Source organism: Lepus europaeus, chromosome 3 (genome assembly GCF_033115175.1).
Source record: "Lepus europaeus isolate LE1 chromosome 3, mLepTim1.pri, whole genome shotgun sequence".
In the NCBI taxonomy this organism is placed as follows: domain Eukaryota; kingdom Metazoa; phylum Chordata; class Mammalia; order Lagomorpha; family Leporidae; genus Lepus; species Lepus europaeus.
In genome coordinates this window covers 36,814,046-36,836,357 of record NC_084829.1, presented here as the reverse complement: position 1 = coordinate 36,836,357, position 22,312 = coordinate 36,814,046, and positions in this window count along the sequence as shown.

Sequence of the window (22,312 nt, the reverse complement as noted above, 5' to 3'; positions counted from 1 at the left end):
AGTCCCCACGGGAATTCCACTGCATGGGGAGGGCCCGGGGTTCCAGGTAGGCGGCGGTTTTCTGTCTTGGGTAGCTGGTCCCAGGCATCTCACTGCCTCCGCTGGGGAAGACAGCTTCTGATTAGATGTGTGTGTAGCAGGGACCGTGTGTGTACAGTGCACTCCTGGGATGGGGTGGGCAGTGACAGAGTGGAGTCTGGGCAGCTTTGGTGCCAACAGAGGCCCACTCCCCTGAGCTGTGCTTGGGGCTTGGCCACGGCAGAGAGCAGAAGTCCCACCCTCTGACTCAGACCCCAGCAACTCTGGGAAGCAGCGCAGGCGCACTAGGCAGCCACGATTCAGGACTGCATGACGGGGGACTGGGATTCCTGCCAGAGAAGTTAAGAGTGGGCAGTGAGGGCTGGGACCATCAGAGATGCTACGCCACAGAGCTGTGGGCTGGGGGACATGGGAAAGCTGGGGGCATTGGGGCGAGGAAGAATAGGAGCTCCTTGCAGAGGAGGGATGGGGTGTGATGGCCTCGCAGGTTCACAGATGAAGGGCTTTGGATGCACAGGCCTGAGCGTGAACCCAGCTCTGCTGCTTACAGACAGTGTGAGCTGGGCCTCAGTTTTCCTTCTCTGTGAAAGGGACAATAATCACTCTGTTGTGCCAGCTAATGGCTTGAGAGCGCCTGGCATGGGATGTGTCCCTCATCATTGGGGTTCTGGAACCGCTGGACCCCCCTAGAGAAGGTGGGGTCGGCAGAGGAAGGCTTGATACGGGTGTGACACACTGGAGCTTGCAAGGGGAATGAGGCTGGGCATGTAGGACAGGGCAGGAGGCGGGGGGTGGCCAGGCCAGGCTGGCAGCTGGAGGAGGACAGGTAATGCAGCCATTGCCACAGAGGGCTCGTGGCACCAGGGACTGGTTGGATGGGCAGGGTGAGTCCCAGATGACGGCTCCGGGAGGAGGGCGGGGCCGCCTTTGGAAGCCTCCTGGGAACTGGGCCGGCCCTGAGGAAGGGGGTGGGGGCTGGTGCTCCTTCCAAGCTGTGTCTGTGATGACAGCAGGAGCTTGGCACTGTGCACGGGGGCGGGGATGGCTCTGGCGCAGGGGACACAGACCCCTGCCACAGAGGCAACAGAGAAGGCTAAGCGGGACGGAGGTGGGCACACCTCCCCAGGAGATGGGAAGGCGGCTAGGGACAAGCGTCTCCTTCTGGGTCATCTCGTGGTTCCCGTGAAATAGGAAGCAAGGTCGCCTGCTCCACACGGGCTGTGGCAGCCTCAGGACCCCAGGGACCACCCTGCCTCCAGAAGGGCACTGTGCAGCCACGGGCTCTGGCGTCCCCCCAGGCCTGGCTGTCTCCCAGGCGTGTGCGCAGTTCTGTGGACACCACAGCCGTGCAAGACTCCCCCTCTGCCAGCGGGCTGGAAACTCCGGCCTGCGGACGAGGAGCCCCAGCAGAGCTGTCGCCAGCGCCTCGGAGCTGACCCCCAACATGGCGCCATGGCTGCCGAGCCCCGTGCCTTGGGGCTAACGGTTGGGAAGATCCTCCCCCTTCCCTCCCTCCTGCAGGCGAATGGCACCGAGGAAGGATCGCTTTCCAGTGCTTCTGCTCGTGACTTTTAAAGCCATCTTGGATATTTTTTACCTGAGTTAACCCAGCTCGCGTGACTCATCGGAGCCCACTCACCCTGCAGGATCCCAGCTCGACCACCCACAGTGACGGCAGCAGAACCTGGAGCCCCTGCTAGGGCTGGGAAGCCAGCCAGGTCTGTTCTTGGGGACAAAGCTGTATCTGGCTTTCCACTGCCAGTGCACCACCCTCCTTAAAATGTTTTATTGAGCGACGGACCTGGTTATTTGGCCACGCGATAGAGCGTGACGTTCAGAACATCACCGTGAAGGTTCTTGCCAATAACACTGACCCTGAACCTGACTTCTGCGTATAAAGAAACAAGGTCAGTGACGCCACGCGCGGAGACAATGGGACAAGCAGGGAACGTGGGGTGGCCCTCCAGGAACCGTCGCTCACAGCCCCTGCCCACCTCCCTGCGGGGCAGCTGAAGAGGACTGGCACTCGATTTCCCAGCCTCCTTTGGGGCTAAGGGTAGTGTGAGACCCACTTCCAGGCAAGGAGAGGGAAGGGAAGTGGGCCAGGTGGTTTCTGATGAACGTGGCGCTGGGCACTACGGCCATGTTGGCGCACCCCAGAGTGTGTTAGTTTCCTATCATTGCATAAATATCATCCCAAACCTAACACCTTGCAACAACACATATAATCTCACACGATTCGGAGAATCTGGAACCTTAAAATGGCTCAGCTGGGTGCCTGTGGCTCAGGGTCTATCATGAGGTTCGAGCTGACAGCCAGCTAGAGAATCCACGCCAAGCTCACTCTCGCTGTTGTTGGTGGGCACCAGTTCTTAGCCGGCTATAGTAATGGCGGTGAAGCTCCAATGCCTTCCCAAATGTGCTGAGCCATGGGGATGCTCACAAGATAGCCGCTTGCTTTCTTCAGGGTGAGAAATGCAAGGGAGAGAGAGAGAGAGAGAGAGAGAGCAAGAGAGAGAGAGAGAGAGAGAGAGAGAGAGAGAGAATGAACCCAAGGCAGAAGCCACAGTCTGGTTATAACATGATGTCAGAAGACCACACAGACCAACCTAGTGAAGCATGGAAGAGGGTGAGTACCAGAAGGTGGGGCTGATTGACAGCTGCATTGCAGGCCGGTTAGTGCTCTGGGAACGGAAGAGGAAGGCCAGGAGAGTCTGTGTGAACCTGCTCAGTGACTGCACCAAGCCCCAGATGGCTTGTGTGTGTGCTGCCTGTTACTGCAGACAGTATCCTTTTTTTTTTTTTTTTTAAGATTTTTGATTTATTTATTTGACAGGTAGAGTTACAGACAATGAGAGAGAGAGAGAGAGAGACAGAGAAAGGTCTTCCTTCCATTGGTTCAAATGTCCGCTACGGCCGGCGCTGCACCGATCCGAAGCCAGGAGCCAGGAGCTTCCTCCTGGTCTCCCATGCAGGTGCAGGGCCCAAGCACTTGGGCCATCCTCCACTGCACTCCCAGGCTACAGCAGAGAGCTGGACTGGAAGAGGAGCAACTGGGACTAGAACCTGGAGCCATATGGGATGCTGGCGCCACAGGTGGGGGATTAACCTAGTGTGCCACTGTGCCGGCCCCAAAGATGGTATCTTTAATATTCGTAATTCATGTCTTTATTAAGCACTGTCCACTTGATATTTGCTGCTGAATGCAAGAGCTATTAAATACTTCTGCTAAAGTATAGCTTTTATCTCGAAAGGAACAAATAAAATATGTCCTTTGATTTTCAAGAGTTTTATGTATGTGAGAGGCTGAGTGCCTAAGACACGAAGATTGTTGCCATCCCCTGGCTCACTCCTCAGATGCCTGCCACAGCCAGGGCTGTGTTGGCCTAGGGCAGGGGCAGGGGTTGGAGATCCGATCTGGGTCTCCCACATGGGTGGCAGGGGCCCAGGTACTTGAGCCATCACCCACCGCCTCCCAGGGTGCTCATTAGCAGGAAGCTGGCATGTGGGATGCAGCTGGGACCCAGAACCTGGTACTCTGGCAACTTAACTCCTAGGCTAATGCTCACCCCTGCCGTCTGCTTTTAGTATAAACTAAAGAAATACTTTAAGGTATAGATACTTTGTTTCTGTAGGTGAAATGAAATTCAGGACATGCATGAAAACTCTGAAAAACGCCATGTGAACCTTCCAGGAGCAGCTTACCAACTACTGCTTTTGTCAGATGCCAACAAGTAGAATCTGCCCTCCTCCCCGCCCTTCCTGGAAAATAAAATGGGGTTCTGATAGTGAACTGCGCAGCCCCTGAGACTGCACTTGCCTTCCAGGTGTGTGGCTAAGCTGTGACTGCTCCATCAACAAACGTACAGGTGTAGCCGCTGTAGCATGCAAGTGTTCAAACCTCTACTAAAAAGTGGAGAATTTTAGAAGATACAAGGAGAGAGAAGAAAATCTGACAAAGTTGAGATGGGGAGGGAGCTTGCTGTTTTTCTATCATACTATCTTTAATTTTTTTTTTAACTTACTGCTTTTATTTATTTGAAAGGCAGAGAGAAGGGGGGGAGATCTTCTACCTGCTGGTTTACTCTCGAAATGCCCAACAACAGGTGGGGCTGGGTCAGGAGCTGAGAACTCAATCCAGGGCTCCCAGGTGAGCCACAGAGACTCAGCTACTTGAACCATCACAGGCTGTGCACTCGTAGGAAGCTGGAACGGCAGGCAGACCCCGGGAACTCCAGTATGAGATACGGATGTCCCAAGTAGTGTCCACCATCACACCCACACCTGGCCAATGACCTCGAGGTCATCCATGCACCCTAGTAGGAGTTTTCTCTCATTATGAAATGGCTCAGAGAATGAAGTACTAAAACTAGTACAGCAAGCACCCACACACCCTTCAGCTAGCATGAGCAATTCTTAATGTTTTAGTACATTTCAGGCAAATATTTCTTTGGTCTTACAGAAAAAAAATAACAGATGAGCCTCCTAGGGACCCTCTCCTGATCTCACCTCTCATGCCCCCTCCTCTGGGAGACCATGTCCCACATGAGTGAGATTCCTTCCTTTCTGTGTTGTCATACTTTTATTACATGGATATATTTTGTAAACAACATATAGCATTATTTTATAAATAGCTTAAGCTTCTACATAAACAAACACATTGCATTCATTTTGCAATGCGCTGTTTTTATTTGACATTGATACATGGTTCCAGCCTTTTCCACTCTGACTGCTTCCTGATAACGCGTTATGAGACTGTGGGATGACGTATTTATTGCCCTCCCAGCTGGGGATGCTGCCAACGTTATGCAGTAACCACCGACAGGGTTGCAGTGAGCACCCTGGGCACACCTCGCTTTGCCCTGGCTGGGAATTTCTCAGCACATAGCGTAGGAGTATGAATTGTACCCATGGAATTTTAACGTGTGGAGGTGATGGGGTTACGACGTGGACAGGCTAATACCATTGAAGGATTCTATTACTTACATTTCTATGCCACACAGGAAAACACGGGGCAGAGCAGGTGGGGTCAGGAGGCAGAAGGATGAAGGGTAGGGCAGGGATGTCAGGGTGATCTGGCTGCGACACCTGTCACCCCGTTGATCGCCAGGGTTGATGCGGCTGATCTGGCTGGCTAGGCGGGTGTCCCCTTCCTCCCTCACCACTCCCGGTGTGTCCCTCCCGAAGCTGCACACTCGGTTGAAGAGGATGACCTTCCCCACTAGAGGAGGACCGGTCTTCCCTCAAGAGTATAGGAGTAGCTGCGCTCCCGTGCTAGAACCTCCAAACCAGCTCTCAAGGGGAGGGCATGATCTACAGCCTTTAAAAATTTTTTCTTCAAGGGCCGGCACCGTAGCTCACTTGGTTAACCCCCCGCCTGCGGTGCCGGCATCCCATATGGGCACTGGGTTCTAGTCCCGGTTGCTCCTCTTCCAGTCCATCTCTCTGTTGTAGCCCAGGAGGGCAGTGGAGGATGGCCCAAGTGTTTGGGCCCCTGCGCCTGCCTGGGAGACAAGGAGGAAGCACCTGGCTCCTGGCTGTGGCGGCCATTTGGGGAGTGAACCAACAGAGGGAAGACCTTTCTCTCTGTGTGTGTCTCTCTCTCAATGTCTATGACTCTACCTGTCGAATAAAAAAAATTTTTTTTAAATTTTTTCTTCGAAATAATTTTTTAAAGTTTATTTATTTGACAGGCAGATTACAGAGAGAGAGAGAGAAAAGGAAGAGACAGAGACAGTGAGAGTTTTTTTTTTTTTTTAATTTATTTGACAGAGTTAGACAGTGAGGGAGAGAGACAGAGAGAAAGGTCTTCCTTCCATTGGTTCACCCCTCAAATGGCCGCCATGGCCAGAGCTACACCGATCCGAAGCCAGGAGCCAGGTGCTTCTTCCCAGTCTCCCACACAGGTGCAGACACCCAAGCACTTGGGCCATCCTCCACTGCCTTCCCAGGCCACAGCAAAGAGCTGGACTGGAAGAGGAGCAACCGGAACTAGAACCCGGCACCCATATGGGATTCCAGCACCATAGGTGGAGGATCAGCCAAGTGAGCCACGGCGCCGGCCCCAGTGAGAGATCTTCTATGCACTGAGTCACTCCCCAAATGACTGCAACAGCCAGCGCTAGGCCAGGCTGAAGCCAGGAGCCAGGAGCTTCATTTGGGTTTCCCATGTGGGTGCAGGGGCCCAAGCACCTGGGCCGTCCTCTGATGCTTTCCCAAGCACATTAGCTGAAAGCTGGATTGGAAATAGAGCAGCCAAGACTCGAACCAGAGCCCATAGAGGATGCCAGAGTTGCAGGGGATGGCTGAGCCACAATAGCGGTCCCCACATTTTTATAATTAATTAATTTATTTTTATTTGAAATGCAAAGAGACAGAGACAGAGACAGACAGATCTTCCATCCATGGGCACTCCCTGAGTGTCCACAACAGCCAAGGCTGGGCCAGTCCGAAGCCAGAAGCCCCAAACTTCATCCAGGTCTCCCACACGGGTAGCGGGGGCCCAAGTACTTGAGCCATCATCTCTGCCCCCCCCCCCCAGGATGCAGTAGCAGGAAGCTGGATCAGAAGAGGAGCCAGGACTGGAACGCAGGCCCTCTGACATAGAACGTGGGCGACCTGAGCGGCTTCTCTGGGAGGGGCCGTCTCTCCCGAGGCATCGAGGCCACCGGAGCAGCGTGTGGGGGACCGGAGGATGCAGCCACTGCAGCGGGCACGCCCGCCGTGCCTGGGTGTCCCTGTGCTGGCTGGAGTGGTTCTGCCAGTTGACACTCCCATGGCGAGGTAATGAGAGGCTGTGTCACCTCTCCTGGCACGAGACACTTTTTGCCTATCTGAGGGGTGTGGACTATCTCATGTTTAACCAGTACTCCCGAGTATTTGTGGGCGCGGCGTCAGCCCTGGGTGCATGGGTTATTCTATAGGCCTCTTCTCTGGATCGCTCCTTCCGAGCCCTTTCCTGTTTGGGGTGGGGTGGGGGGTGTTGGTCTTTGGTCAACGATGTAGAGACTTTGGCATTAACTGTTAGTGTCATTGAACTCCTTACACATACCCTCTCCTGCTCTGTGGCTTTTTTTTAAGATTTATTTATTTGTTTGAAAGGCAGAGTTACAGAGAGGCAGAGGCGGGGGGGGGGGGGTCTTCCACCTGCTGATTCACTCCCCAGATGGCTACGATGTCCGGAGCTGTACCAATTCGAAGCCACCAGGCAGAAGCTTCTTCCGGGTCTCCCATGCAGATGCAGGGGCCCAAGGACTTGGGCCATCTTCTACTGCCTTCCTAAGCCATAGCAGAGAGCTGGATTGGAAGTGGAGCAGCTGGGACTCGAACTGGCACCCATATGGGATGCTGGCACTGCAGGCAGCGGCTTTACCCGCTATGCCACAGCGCCAGCCCCTGTGGCTTGCCTTTTAACCTCAGTGAGGTCTCCCATGGTACAAGAGTTTAAGGTTGTAATGTAAGAAAGTGTATTGTTCTTTCCTCTACAGTTTATGTTTTTGTGTTTGAAAGGCGTTAAGATGTTCTCCAGGTGCAGATGCTTCGGGCACAGCAGTTAAAACACCCCTTGCCCGCATCTCATATTGGAGGGCCTGGCTTCAATCCTGGCTCTACCTTCCTGGTTATGCAGACTCTGGGCGGTGCAAGCGATGGCTTGAGTAGTTGGGTCCCTGTAACCCACATGGGAGACTCAGATGAAGTTCCAGGCTCCTGGCTTCAGTCTGGCCCAGCCCTGGCCTTTGTTGGTATTTGGGGAGTGAACCAGCACATGGAAGCCCTCTCTGTCTGTCTGTCTGCCTGCCTGCCTGTCTCTCTCTCTCTCTCTCTCTCTCTGTGCCTCTCGAATAAATAAATAATTTTTAAATAAGGTTTAAAAATTATAAGTACTTTAAACATCAAGCCTAAGCTATTTGTTCAGTCTCTACTGAAAAGCTACCGTTCGATAATTTTGTGCCATCTATTTAAAAATCAGCACTTGCAGACATTTATCCTGTAGAAATATTCACATCTCATATTGGAGGGCCTGGGTTCAAGTCCCCCAGGAATAGATGCACAGGGTTCTTGAACGCAGCACCGACCGTGATAGCAAAGATCTAGAAGCATCTGAAGTGTCATCAGGGGAAAGCGGGCCACACGCAGCGTGGTCGTCTGCCACCGCTGAAATGAGGAGGGTGGACCCGGATGTGCCTGTGGGCAAAGTTCTCCTGGAGATTCCGGTCAGCAGGGGGACAGGGAGAGCAAGCCCGGCCCCACGGGGTATGTAGAGTGTGCTAGCGTTCCTGTCCCAGAGCAGAGACAGCTCGTGCCTATGCAGGTGCCACTTCAGAAATCAGACTACCAAGGGCGCTCACTTCTGGGGAGGGCGACCAGGGCTGGAGGGTGGAGGGCAGCCCACTATCCACGCCAGTGTCCCGAGCTGTGGTCACTGTCACCATCACTCCGGCAGGCGAGGCAAAGTTGCTGGGACAGTCACATTTTCGTTTTCAGGAAGTTGCCATTTGCTGTGGCACGTGCATACTGAAGAGCGTGTTCCGTCCAATAGCAAAGGAGAATCGGATTGTGTGAGGGGGCGGGAGTCGGGTTAGGGGACAGTCCCTCACCTGCAGGTGTCAGCCTGGTTGGTGAGACTCAGGTTAGCTGCGGTCTGGGGGCTGAGGGTGGGGGCTGGGAGTGTCTGTGGGACAGAGGTAAGGTGGGCTGGGGTGGGGGAGGGGAGGAGGTGGTGGAACCCAGAGGATCCTGCTGGGCCCCTGGAACCCCAAGATCAAGCTCTGTGAGCCCCGAGGCCAGGCTCCCCCCGCCGGCTCTCAGCCCCTTGCACTCTGGGCCAGGAAAGGACGAAGCTCAGCTCCTCCATCCGGAGGGGTGAGCCCACCCTCAAGGGTTCCAGGCACTCACCCCACAAGTGAGAAGGAGAAGAAGGGGCGCGGCATGGGCGTGTACCCACAGAGCAGAGGCAAATGTGCCCCCAAGCTGCGGCCAGCTGGCGAGGGAGCGAGCTGGGAGCCGGGGAGCCATCAGGGTCCCACCCCCAGTTCTGTTGTTTGCACCTGCGCTGAGTTATTTACCATCTCTGTGCCTTCCTTTTCTCGTCTAGAAAGTGCACGCAGCAGTGTTTAGGAAGCAGCCACGTTGTTGTCTTTGTTCTCAGCTTTGTGAGCTCGGCAGGGGCCCTGCGTGATTAGTGAGTGGGGACTGAGTCTGCTCGCGCTGGCTGCACGTGGACAGCTCACAGGCGCGATGCAGACATGGGAATCCACGCCTGTGCTCACATCGGCCAGTGTGTGCATCCACCCACCCCCCTCTCGCTGTCCCACTGTGGGCACTGGCGGTGCTGGGGCTCCCTGGGGGAGCTGGGTGATTTCCACGGCTTCTCCCCTGCTGACTGTAAGTAAGCCCCTGAGGGAACAGTGTCCTTGCCCATAGTACGCTGTTCCCATCAGCTCACAACACCCAGCTCACAACGCCTCCATCGAAACAGATAATTAAAACCATTTCATAGCCAGCAGGAGAGAAGTGCATGTGATATAACCTAGAAAAACAAAAGAAAGAAAAAAGGTCGGGACTTGATGTGGGTCCATCTTTATGACTTGTAAGTAAAAGAAACCAGGCTCTGAAGAGGGTGAGGAATATTCTATTCTTTATATAAAAAAGGGAAGCAAAAAACACAAGACTTCAATTGCCCATAAGAGCGTGTGGGGTGACACACAAGACACTAAAGATGTCAGTGGCCCCAAGGGAGGGTATATAAAGGTACTTCAAAAAGTTCATGGAAAGTCGAATTAAAGATAAGTTTACTTTTGTGCAAAAACATTTTGAAATCACATGGCAGGCATTGTGGCGTAGTGGATAAAGCTGCTGACTGCAGTGCTGGCATCCCATATGGGTGCTGGTTCAAGTCCCGGTTGCTCTACTTCCAATCCACTTCTCTGCTAATGGCCTGGGAAAGCAATGGAAGACGGCCCAGGTGTTTGGGCTCCTGCCATCTGCATGGGAGTCCTGGGAGAAGCTCCTGGCTCCTGGCTTCCACCTGGCTTTCACCAAATGGCCGTTGCAGCCATTTGGGGAGTGAACCAACAGATGGAAGATTTCTCTCTCTCCCTCTCTCTGTCTTTCTCTCCATCTCTCTCTCTCTCTGTAACTCTGACTTTCAAATAAGTAAATAAATACGTCTTTTTCTAAAAAGATTTGAAATCACGCGTTGCTTTTTCTTTATTTCTTTTTTCTTTTTTTTTGACAAGGCAGAGTGGACAGTGAGAGAGAGAGACAGAGAGAAAGGTCTTCCTTTTTGCCATTGGTTCACCCTCCAATGGCCGCCACGGCCGGCGCATCGTGCTGATCCGAAGCCAGGAGCCAGGTGCTTCTCCTGGTCTCCCATGTGGGTGCAGGCCCCAAGCACTTGGGCCATCCTCCACTGCCTTCCCGGGCCATAGCAGAGAGCTGGCCTGGAAGAGGGGAAACCGGGACAGAATCCGGTGCCCCAGCCGGGACTAGAACCTGGTGTGCCGGCGCCGCAAGGCGGAGTATTAGCCTGTTAAGCCACAGCGCCGGTGTGTTGCGTTTTCTATAATACCCACGTTCCATGAAGTGTTTAAAGACCCCCTCGTACTTACACATCTTTCCAATATATTTTTTCTTTAAGCATCCACTGTCTCCAGTGGGTGATCGATGACATTGGAGGGGACTCCTACTTCCAGGACACAGATGACCAGTGACACAACAACCCCCAAGAAAGTCACCACTCGCTCGGCCTCGTTGGGCACAGATAACCGACTCGGCAAAGTCCCAAGCCATCAGTTTAGCCATAGTCGCAAGGACAGCTCCCTGTCCTTGGATTTCTCACGAGATCCCCACTTTCTGGGAGTTTTCTCCAAAACTGTGACAACGCTCACCTGGCCGCCGAGGGGGCTGTGTGCTCCAGCGCTGAGTCCAGACCCCGAGTTTGAGTCCGAACCGCAGCTGTGATTCAGGGAGCAGCTGTTGAGTTGGGAACAGCAGCGCAGCCCAGTCTCCGCAGTGGCGACCCAAACGTGGCCTCTGGCCCCTCTACATCCAGGAACTCCCACCGGCCCTGACTCCCACCCTCGGGAGAGAGGGTTCCTCAATCAAATGAGCACACTTGAGAAATCCTGCAAGCGAGGGGAGGACAGGCATCTGCCTGCTTCCAAACCCTGCTTCTCTTCTCCCTCTGCTGGGCAGGTGTCCTCCACGGCGAGCAGGCCCCGGCACAAGGGGAGTCAGAGACAGCCGGGGACCACAGTGCTGGCCAGTGGCACAGAAGAAGTGAGCCGGGGAATTCTAAGAATGCTGTTGTTGCTTTTTCAAAAAAAAATAAAAATAAAAAAGTGTATTTATTTATGGAAAGGCAGAGTTACAGAGAGAGGAGGAATGACAAAAAGAGAGAGGTCTTCCATCAACTGGTTCACCCCCCTAATAGCCACAATGGCCAGAGCTGGGCCAATCTCAAGCCAGGAGCTTCATCCAGGTCTCCCATGTGGGTGCAGGGGCCCAAGCACTTGGACTCTCTTCTGCTGCTTTTCCCAAATACATAAGCAGGGAGCTGGATCGGATGTGGAGCAGCCGGGTCTTGAACCAGTACCCATATGGGATGCTGGCGTCACAGGTGGCAGCTTTACCTGCTATGCCACAGTGCTGGCCACTGTTGTCACATTTTAAGAAGAGACTAACAGGCCGGCGCCGTGGCTTAACAGGCTAATCCTCCGCCTTGCGGCGCCGTCACACCGGGTTCTAGTCCCGGTTGGGGCGCCGGATGCTAACCCGGTTGCCCCTCTTCCAGGCCAGCTCTCTGCTATGGCCTGGGAAGGCAGTGGAGGATGGCCCAAGTGCTTAGGGCCTGCACCGCATGGGAGAGCAGGAGAAGCACCTGGCTCCTGGCTTTGGATCAGCACAATGAGCTGGCCGCAGCGGCCATTGGAGGGTGAACCAATGGCAAAAAGGAAGACCTTTCTCTCTGTCTCTCTCTCACTATCACTCTGCCTGTCAAAAAAAAAAAAAAAAAAAAAAAAAAAAGACGAGACTAACAAATGACTGAGTAGCGTTCACTGGAACACAAAAATCCCACGTGACAAAATGATACATTATTTGTGATTTATTTGAAAAGCAGAGAGGAGAAAGAATGAAAGAGAGCGATCTCCTATCAGTTGGTTCATTCCCCAAATACCCGCAACAGCCAGGGCTGAGCCAGGCAGAAGCCAGGAGTCAGGAGCTCCATCCAGATTTCCCATCTAGCTGGCCGAGATGCAGCCACTTGAGCTGTCACCTGCTACCTCCCAGGGTTTACAGCCACGGAAGCTGGAACCAGAGCAGAGTGAGGACTCGAACCAGACCTCTGATCTGGGATGCAGGTGATGACTTAAACTAGATCCTGTTCAGACACATGATCACAAGTTAGTGTGAATTTATGTTGCAAAAAATGTTGAAATGTATACATAGGGGGCCGGCACTGTGGCAGAGCGGGTTAAAGTCCTGGCCGGAAACGCCAGCATCCCATGTGGGCGCCAGTTCTAGTACCAGATGCTCCACTTCTGATCCAGCTCTCTGCTATTGCCTGGGAAAGCAGTAGAAGATGGCCCAGGTCCTTGGGTCCCTGCACCCACGTGGGAGACCCGGAAGAAAATCCTGGCTCCTGGCTTTGGATCGGCGCAGCTCCGGCGTTTCGGCCATCTGAGGAGCAAACCAGTGGATGGAAGATCTCTCTCGCTCTCTGTCTCTACCTCTCTCTGTAACTCTGTCTTTCAAATAAATAAAATAATAAAGCTTTTTAAAAAAAGAAATGCATGCATAGTTTTTTTTCATAGTGTGCATTTTCTGCGAACTTTCTGGGGACCTCACACACACAAGCAATGCTGCAGCATTCAGCCATAAAAATGAATGAAGTTCTGCTGTTTGCAGCAAGGTGGGTGGAGCTGCAGGAGATGATGTTCCGTGGAGCTCATCAAGCACAGAGACACCAATCACACCCGTTAGCCAAGCGAGGCACTTCCCTGCTGCCAGAGTTCTCGTGTTGGAAAAATAAAACGTCCTTATTTCAGCAATTTCAAATGTGGGTTCTTACGTTACTCATGAGACAGCAAGCATTTTAAGTGATAACATTCTAAAGTTAAAAACTTGGCTTAATTTGTCTAACCCAAAGTTCACCAAATTTATGTGATCACATCTTTTTAAAATTTTATTTATTTATTTGACAGGCAGAATTAGAGAGAGAGAGAGAGATTCCATTCACCGGTTCGCTCCCCAAACAAGGGGCCTGGAACACCATCTTGGTGTTCCAAGCATTTGGGCCATCTCCTTTTTTTTTTTTTTTTTTTTAGAAAACTTTTATTTAATAAATATAAATTATGAAAGTACAACTTTTGGATTATAGCAGTTTTTCCCTCCATAACCACCCTCCCACCCACAAACCATCCCACCTCCTACTCCCTCTCCCATCTCCTTCTTCATTAAGATTCATTTTTAATTATCTTTATATACAGAAGATCAACTTAGTATATACTAAGTAAAGATTTCAACAGATTTTACCCACACAGACACACAAAGTATAGAATACTGTTTGAATATTAGTTTTACCATTAATTTGCTTGGTATGGCACATTAAGGACAGAGATCCTACATGGGGAGTAGGTGCACAGTGACTCCCATTGTTGATTTAACAATTGACACTCTTATTTTTGACGTCAGTAATCACCCGAGGCTCTTGTCATGAGCTGCCAAGGCTATGGAAGCCTCTTGAGTTCACAAACTCCGACCTTATTTAAACAAGGCCACAATCAAAGTGGAAGTTCTCTCCTCCCTTCATGGAGAGGTACCTCCTTCTTTGATGGTTGGGCCATCTTCTGCTACTTTCTCAGGCATATTAGCAGGGAGCTGGATCAGAAGAGGAGCAGCCAGGACTCGAACCAGCACTCATATGGGATGCCGGCAACCCAGGCAACAACTTAACCTGCCGCAGCACCACGCCCACCCCAACCACATCAAGCACCTTAGGAAAACCTGTGTGGATGCTAGTTTCTCCCCTCTAAGTGTGTGCCACTCAATTATGTAAGCTCTACAACACTTAAGGCACATGTTATTTGGGCCATAAAGCAAGCAGGCTACAACAGAAGATTCTCCAAATGGATGCCTTGAAATCCACATTGGGAATATCCGTGTTTACAAGTCGCGGTAAACTCCGTTACTCAAGGTGTGGTGTGTGAGCCGCGGCCACCCCGGGGCCATGGAAGCCAGGACCTGCCTTTCAGCAAGGCTCCAGGAGTTTTACATGTCCCTCAGCATGTGAGAGGAGCACCTGTTACCACCAACTGCCATGCTGCTGTTACCGGCACTACGCTTAATGAAAAGGCTGCCTGTTTCAGCCGCTTTCAGAGAGCGCTCAGAGAGCCCCAGGGTTTGGGGGAGGTGGCAGGTCATTGCTCGGGCGCTGTGTGACCGTAAGGCACCCTGGGAGGTAAGCCCCTGCTGTCCCTTTGACTATCCTTCTGATCTGTTTCAGTTACAAACCATTCTGGCCTGTGCCACATGGAGACGGAAGTGGCAACACAGACCCCATGGTCAGTCCCTCCTGTCTGCTCACCAAGGGCCCAGAGAGGTCTCAGCCCCCTGGGAGAGGCCTAGGCCTAAGGGTCAGGCCTTGGGCTGGGGTTGGGCCGATGTTGTGGCATAGCAAGTGAAGCCTCAGCCTCCAAGGCCAGCATCCCATGTGCATGCTGGTTTGAGACCTGGCTGCCCCATGTCTGATCCAGCGCCCTGCGAAGGCACCTGGGAAAGCAGTAGAACATGGTCCAAGTGCTTGGAGACCTGGAGGAAGCTCCTGGCTCCTGGCTTTGGCCTGGCCCAACCCCAGCCATTGAGGCCATTTGGGGAGTAAACCAATGGATGGAAGACTCTCTCTCTCTCTCTCTCTCTCTCTCTCTCTCTCTCTCTCTCCCTCCCTCCCTCCCTTCTCTTCCCCCTCTCTCTGAAACTCTGCCTTTTAAGGGTCATGGTTAAGCAGATCCGATGGTTTTAATAACAGATTCCTGCTCCAGCAAGCTGGCCAGGCCAGTGGTCACCCCAGCCCTGCAGACTTACCAATCCTGCTCCAGGTAGAACAGCCTTTGTAATCAGCGCAAGGACCAGAGCGGACATGGGGATAGGCTGTGATGGAAGAAGAATTCAGGACTCACGGAGAAAAGAACAGGAGCACTTACTTCTCAAGAAGCATAAGTATTACTTAAACCCAAGCACCTACTTTTTATAAAACAATTCATGCCGTCAGATTATTTACTTGGTTATCTTATGGTTATTTGGTTTGGCAGTTTATAGAAAGGGTTGTGATTTTGTATTTTAGAAAAAGTACAGGAGTATGTAGCTTTGTAACAGCTCGGTGAGCAGTGTCTATGATGTAAGCTCTGAATTCAGGCCATGTGACTTTGGAATGGGAGCACTGTTCCCCGGCTGGGAGCACCCAGCACAAAGGGCCAGGCCTGGGAGCCGAGCTCACCAGATGGAAAGGATGCCCAGATTCACTCTCTTCGTCCTGGGTGATTCGGCTTTGCACTTGCAGTGTTCAGCAAAATTCTCCCATGTATGATGGAAACCAAGGGGCAGCTTCTGAAACATGATAAGAGTCAGGTCTTGAGACTCACTGCTTTCAGTATTAGTGATCTCACTTCCGGAAATTTATCCAAAGGAAATGACTTAAAAGCATAGCAGAAACTCTGACCAAAGAGCTCACCACAGCATCATTTCGAATAGCCGAGCACTAGGAACACAGGTGTGAGAGCAGGGGAACACTGGCACCATCTGTAGGGTACAGGCACCTAATTCTGTACTCAGCAGCCATCCTGTAAGTGTAAATATTTAAAAGATGCATTTACACAATATTAAAATACATATTGAAAAGTAAATGTTGACGCTCAAAGCCTATTTGGTGCTGAGCTAGGCTGTGCACCTGCTGCCCTTCCAGCCAACTGGTGAAATGGTGACACAATGTTGAAGTGACACAACTTCAATGGTGAATGGTGAATGGCGACACAACTGCCCGCAAAGGTCCCTCGGAGGTGGTCAACACTCAGGGTCGGGGGGTCATCCCTATCACGCTAAGCCCAAGCGTGGCCATCTTCCAGGTCCGCTCCACAGGCCGCCCCTCACTCCTCTGCCCCCTTTCCCTTCCTCGCGCCTCCTACAGCACCCTGTGGTCCTTGGACTGGCTGCCTGGTGGGACTGGTTTCACATTAAATACCTGTACCACTCAGCCCAGGAGTTAGGGTGCCCACATCGCATACCAGAGCATTTGGCTTTGATTTCCTGGCACCAGCTCCTGGCTCCAGCTTCCTTCTAGTGCAGACCCTGAGAGGCAACATGGATGGTCCCTGCCACCCATGTAGGAGATCTGGTTTGAGCTCTGGGTGCTGGCTTCCATCTCAGCCCCGCCCCAGCCACCGCAGGCATCGGGAGAGCAGATTAGCAGAGGGCAAAGCTCTCTCTCTCCCCCTCTCTTAAATAAATAGGTGCATTTTGTAAACCTTGCCGCCTCTTCCACTGGGCTCCTGGCGTCAGTGCCTGAGTTTTTAGATGTCGTTTGTCCAGCCCTAATGCATCCAGCCCCAAAACCCAGTCGCTAAGTAAGTCCTGCTGAGCCTGTTCCTGGCTCCCCTCAGCTCTGTCTCTGGGCCATCCCCCCGTGGGCAAGGCCTGTGTTCGAGGCCTCCTTGTGTCTCGTGTGGACCACTGCATGGTGTGGCTGACAGCGAGGTGTAGGTCAGGTGATTTTGGATGCAAGCAACGGAAACCTCAGTGGGGAGCAGCTTCCACGAGGGGGAAAGTATTCTTTAAATCTGGGAGAAAAACCGTTTCTAGAAGACTTTCCTTGGGGGTCCTCCAACTAGGATTGGGCGACGTGTCCATGCCACAGCTGCAGGGGAGGCTGGGAGAGTCATCACTTGGTGTTTCCAACCTCTGTAGCGGGATGCAGGCAGTGCCGGGAGGGAGGAGAGGCGGAGAAGGGGCAGGGTCCATGAGGACGGAGCCAGCCAAGTCTGCCTCAAATTGCCCCCCTTGAGACTGCACCCACTTAAAGTGATCGCCAACGCTACCGTAGTCACTCATTCCTGTAACCAATCATCTGTTCATTGTAGGAGTCAGCTGCAGCCGGGTTTCACAGCAGTACCCAACAGCCTTCAGCTCCCAGCAGCTTCGAGTGACAAAGGTTGATTTGGGAGGTCGTGGTATCAAATGAACGTTCCGTGGCTACAGCAGCAGGGAGGAAGAGAGGCGAGACAGGTGCACCAACCAGCGCAGACGCATCTCCCTCGTGCCCACGCCCCCCTGGTGATGGCAGGTCATGCAGCCATGGCTAATAGCCATGCTATCATCCTTGGTGCCAGGCGAGCAGCAGGAACAGTGCATTCAGCAAATAACGGCAGAGCATCTGCCACGCACTAGGCTATGTGCTGGACAAAGCAAAGCACCTGTTCTCAAGGTCTCCACAGTCTAGAAGAAGTCTGGCCCCTCCCTCATGTCCTCATGCTGACTGCAAAGACTTCCATTCTACCATCGGTTACATTTTTATTGCATCAAAACAACAACAGTTGCAGAGACTGTAAACTCCCTTAATGATGCCTCTTCCCTTCTCGTGAACCTAACACCCACCACAGCGCCTGGCACCAGGAGAAACATAAGAGCGTTGGTTGAATGATGTCTCAGACAGGAGGGACTCTGCTACTGTGACTCGGAGGCTGACGCTGGCTTGAACACATGTGGCTCTTCACAGCCTGCTGGGGTTGGTCTCTCGGCTCTGCAGCATCACCCAGGACCCAGGTTCTTTCCAGCCTTACCCCATAACGGTCCTCAGCTCTCTTGAGTTTTCTTCCTTAGGACTGTGCCTCGCAGTCACAAGATTGCTGCACAACACCAAATAGCACATCTGAGGTGGGAAGAAACAGCAAGGGCCACAGAGAGACTCTCCTCTTATGCCTGTCTCTTTTAGCCGGGGACAAAAGCCTTTCCACTCAACAGCTTCCATTTCACAGCCAAAAAATTAATCGTGTGACAGAACAAGGCAGGGAGGGGAAAGGTCTCGGCAGAAGGACCTGGGAATGGTTTGGAAGCCAGGGGGAAGGGTTCACCACAAACGAAGAAATGAAGACCACGCGCTTAGTAAGCACTTGCTGGCGGCGGCTCAGACTCCTGTCTGGTTGTTCGCTCATCCCTAAGGGTGCACTGGCTGTCCCTTGTGCATCCCGTCTGCTATTTGGGCTGGCTCCCCGCCAAGCCTCTTATCTGAATCTCCTCATCCTGGTGTTGCAACCTTAGGACCAGGAGCCATCTCCGTTTTGCATATGAAGAGGCTGAATCCCGGAGCAGGTAAATAGCTCATCCCACTTATCCCTTCACGGGCTAGCAAGTGAGGACTCAGGGGTTCCAGCGCCCGTGCTCCTGTTCCGAGTCGGCTCCGGTCCTCGGCCTTCAGGTACAGAGGGGCCCAAGAGCTGCCCGGCCTGGACCCCTTCCTGTCGGTGGTGCTGGATCACAGGCCCAGAGATGGGCGGTGACCGGCGCAAGGTGACACAGCAAGCCCAAGTCAGAGCTGGGCCCAGAACCAGGAGGCCTGATTCCCCCCCCACACCGTGGTTCTTTCTGTCACACCAGGACACCTTTGTCCAGATACCTGCATGAGTCCTCCGGTCATTAAAGAGTGCCAAACTGGGCACCCTGGAGCAAATTCAGCTTAAAAAGTTGTCTTTCACTTAAGATTTGGCAAGTTGGCTCTTGGGTGGTGGGCATTGTGGCTCAGTGGGTGAACCTGCTGCTGCCTGGGATGCCCACATGCCATATCGGGGTGCCTGGGACCAAGTCCCACCTCTGCTTCTGATCCAGCTCCCTGGTAATGCACACACTGGGAAGCAGCAGGGGATGACCCAAGTGTGCGAGCCACTGCCTGCCCAGGTGGGAGAACCTGGTTCCTGGCTTCAACCTGGCCCTGCCTTGGTTATTGTGGGTTTTGGGGTGGGAATCAGAGGATGGGAGATTGCTCTCTCTCTCTCTCTGTCTCTGCCTTTCAAATAAATAAAAGTTAAACTTCTATTTTTTTTTAAAGAACAAGTTTTCTTTTTAGTCCAAACTTGGCGATGAATTGGTTCACACTTTTAGCCGTCTTGTGGAAAGCCCAGTCTGTACAATGTTTTCAGGTCTTGAGGCATAAGAGGAAGAAGGAGGTGGCCAGCAGCTCTGCTGGATGCACGGATCGTCATTAACCCGAAGGGCCTGATTTGCTTTGCTTAATCCCATCCTGTGTGACACAAGCCTTGGGAGACCCCTTGATGGAGGAGCAAGCGTCGGTCCGAATCCCGCTTCCACCACCCAGGAGCTGCAGGGTCCCATGCCCCAGGCCCACTGTGGAAGTCAGGCGGAGCAAAGGTGCTGAGTACCGGGCATCACACGGGGCTCGGTCGGTCTGTCTGGGTTCCCTCCCCCTCTCCTCTGCTACCGTCCCTGGGGCTTCTCTAGGCACACACGCAGCCAGCACCCAATCCTTTTTTTTTTTTTTGAAAGGCAGAATTACAGAAAGAGAGGTCTTCCATTTACTGGTTCACTCCTAAAATGGCCACAATGGCTGGAGCTGGGCCACTCTGAAGCCAGGAGCCAGGTGCTTCTCCCGGGTCTCCCATGTGGGTGCAGGGGCCCAAGGACTTGGGCCATCTTCCACTGCTTTCCCAGGACATAGCAGAGAGCTGGATTGGAAGTGGAGCATCTGGATCTCAAACTGGACCCCCTAGCATCCAATTCTAGAAGCAGGATCCACCCTGCCCACTGTCATCCTGTTCCATAAGGATCGAATTCTCCACAGGACTCAAACCTTTGGAGTGCGGGAGTGAGCTTTTGTTTAAAAAAAGATTTATTTTTACTTATTTGAAAGGCAGAATGACAAGTGACAGAAACACATACACACACACACACAGTGGGGAGGGAGGGAGAGACAGAGAGAGAGAGAGAGAGAATCTTCCATACACTGTTTCACTCCCCAAATACCTGACCAGCTGGGGCTGGATCAGGCTGACACCAGGAATCAGGAACTCCATCTGGGTCTTCAGTGCAGGGGGCAGTAGCAGGAACTGGAAATGGAAGTGGCGTAGCCAGGACTCGAACCTGTACTCCAATACAGGTTGCAGGTGTGCCAAGCAGCAGCTTAACTCGCTGCACCACAACACTCTGGAAGTGTGCCTTAGTTGAAAAGCCACACTGAGACGCAAAGAGAGGGGGCCGGCGCCGGCGCTGAGGTGTAGTGTGTAAAGCAGCCGCCTGCGATGCTGGCGTCCCTTATGGGCACTGGTTCATGTCCCGGCTGTTCCACTTCCGATCCAGCTCCCCGCTGATGGCCTGGAAAGGCAGCGGAAGACAGCACAAGTATTTGGGTGCCTGCTACGCGGGGAGATCTGGATGAAGCTCCTGGCTCCTGGCCTGGCCCAGCTCTGGCCATTGCAGGCATCTGGGGAGTGAACCAGCAGACGGTTCACTCAGGTGGTCACAGCAGCCCCACCGCCCGCACTGGCTGGATCGTTTGAGCAGGCACTGGGGCAGAGCACAGAGAACTGTGCTGTCCCTTGGTGAGCATGTCCCGTGGGGTCACTGGAGCCTGGTCGGATCCTTCAGTCTCTCCTGCAGGGCTTTTCCTGCTTCCTTTAAGGGTGAGGACCCCCTGCCCGCTCCGTAGAAGATTGCATGTGACAGCAGGGAGGGACAGCACAACACGCAGTGGCGAAGGAGCCCGGGCTGTGGGGCTCAGGTCCTGGTTCCACCACCAGCGCCCATGCGCCCTTCTGCTCCCTGGGCCTCAGTTCTCTGGAACGCTCACGGGTTGGGAGACAAGATCGGGTTAGGTCAGTCCTGGCTTCAGCCGTCCGAGGTGCCCACAGTCACCCAGATGCCTGTTCGGAAGGCTGAAGTGGCTGAGATCGGTGAGAAGCCACAGGTCTGCAAAGGTCGAATCCTGTCACTTGAGAATGAACTCTTCCAAGCTCCTCCCCCAGACCAAGAAGAGCTAGTGAGGAAGGAACAGCAGCACCGTCCTTGGGCCAACTGCGGGAACCCCTGGCCTTGGCCTCCCTGCCCCCACTCCCAGCCCTGCACGAAGCCCCAGGGCCCAGCAATTCTGTCCTCCACTTGCTTTCCAGATGCCACTATGGGTTTGCTCTGCTCTCAGAGCCTTCTCCATGCCCAGAGAGAAATTCATCCCACAAACAGGCGCGTGCAATGACTGGGCACCGACGTACACCAGGCTCTCTTCCAGGTGCTGGGATGGGGCAGGGGACAATGACATGGTTGCTGTGCTCGCTCAGGGGCTGATGTTCTAGTGGGGCGGATGGCCGGATGCAAAATCAGCCAGCAGGTGGGTGGAGCGTTGGATTTAACTGCGCTGGGGTTTTGCTGAGTGGTCCCAGCAACAAGGCCGGGATGGGGGTGGGGCCCAGGCAAGACAGAGGTTGGAAGGCACTGTGCGAGGGGGGCTGGGCAAGGAGGAGGCTGAGGGTTTACAGAGGGCAGTGGAGAGGCGGAGCGGCCACTGGCCTGTGCGGCTCCATGGGGAGAAGCGGAGCGCAGTGGCAAAGAAACAAGCAGGATGTAGGATTCACAGTAGATGCTATGCAGGGCGTGACCCTGGGCTGAGGGGGCTCCAGCCAGGGAAGAGGAGATCCCTGGGGGAGAGGAGGGCACAGAAGCAGGAGGCCAGAGCAGCGCAGGGCCCATGGGGTAAGGGGACAGGGAGGCCAGTAGGCACCGAGGCAGGAGTTGGTACAGTCTGAAAAGACGTTTTCAACAGGGCAGCTTAATGTTACATTTGGGGGAAGCCCCTTTGTTTTTATAATAATAACTACAGAAAGGGGGGCCGGCACCGTGGCTCACTTGGTTAATCCTCCACCTGCCGCACCGGCATCCCATATGGGCACTGGGTTCTAGTCCCAGTTGCTCTTCTTCCAGGCCAGCTCTCTGCTGTGGCCCGGGAAGGCAGTGGAGGATGGCCCAAGTGCTTGGGCCCTGCACCCGCGTGGGAGACCAGGAGAAGCACCTGGTTCCTGGCTTCGGATCGGCATAGCTCCGGCCGTGGTGGCCATTTGGGGGGTGAATCATCGGAGAGAAGACCTTTCTCTCTGTCTCTCTCCCTCACTGACTGTCAAATAAATAATAAATAAAATAACTACAGAAAGGACAAGAGCTGCTCATGTTATAAACATTCACAGGCTCTTGCAGGGGTCGAAGCTGCAAGCCAGGGTTTGGCGTT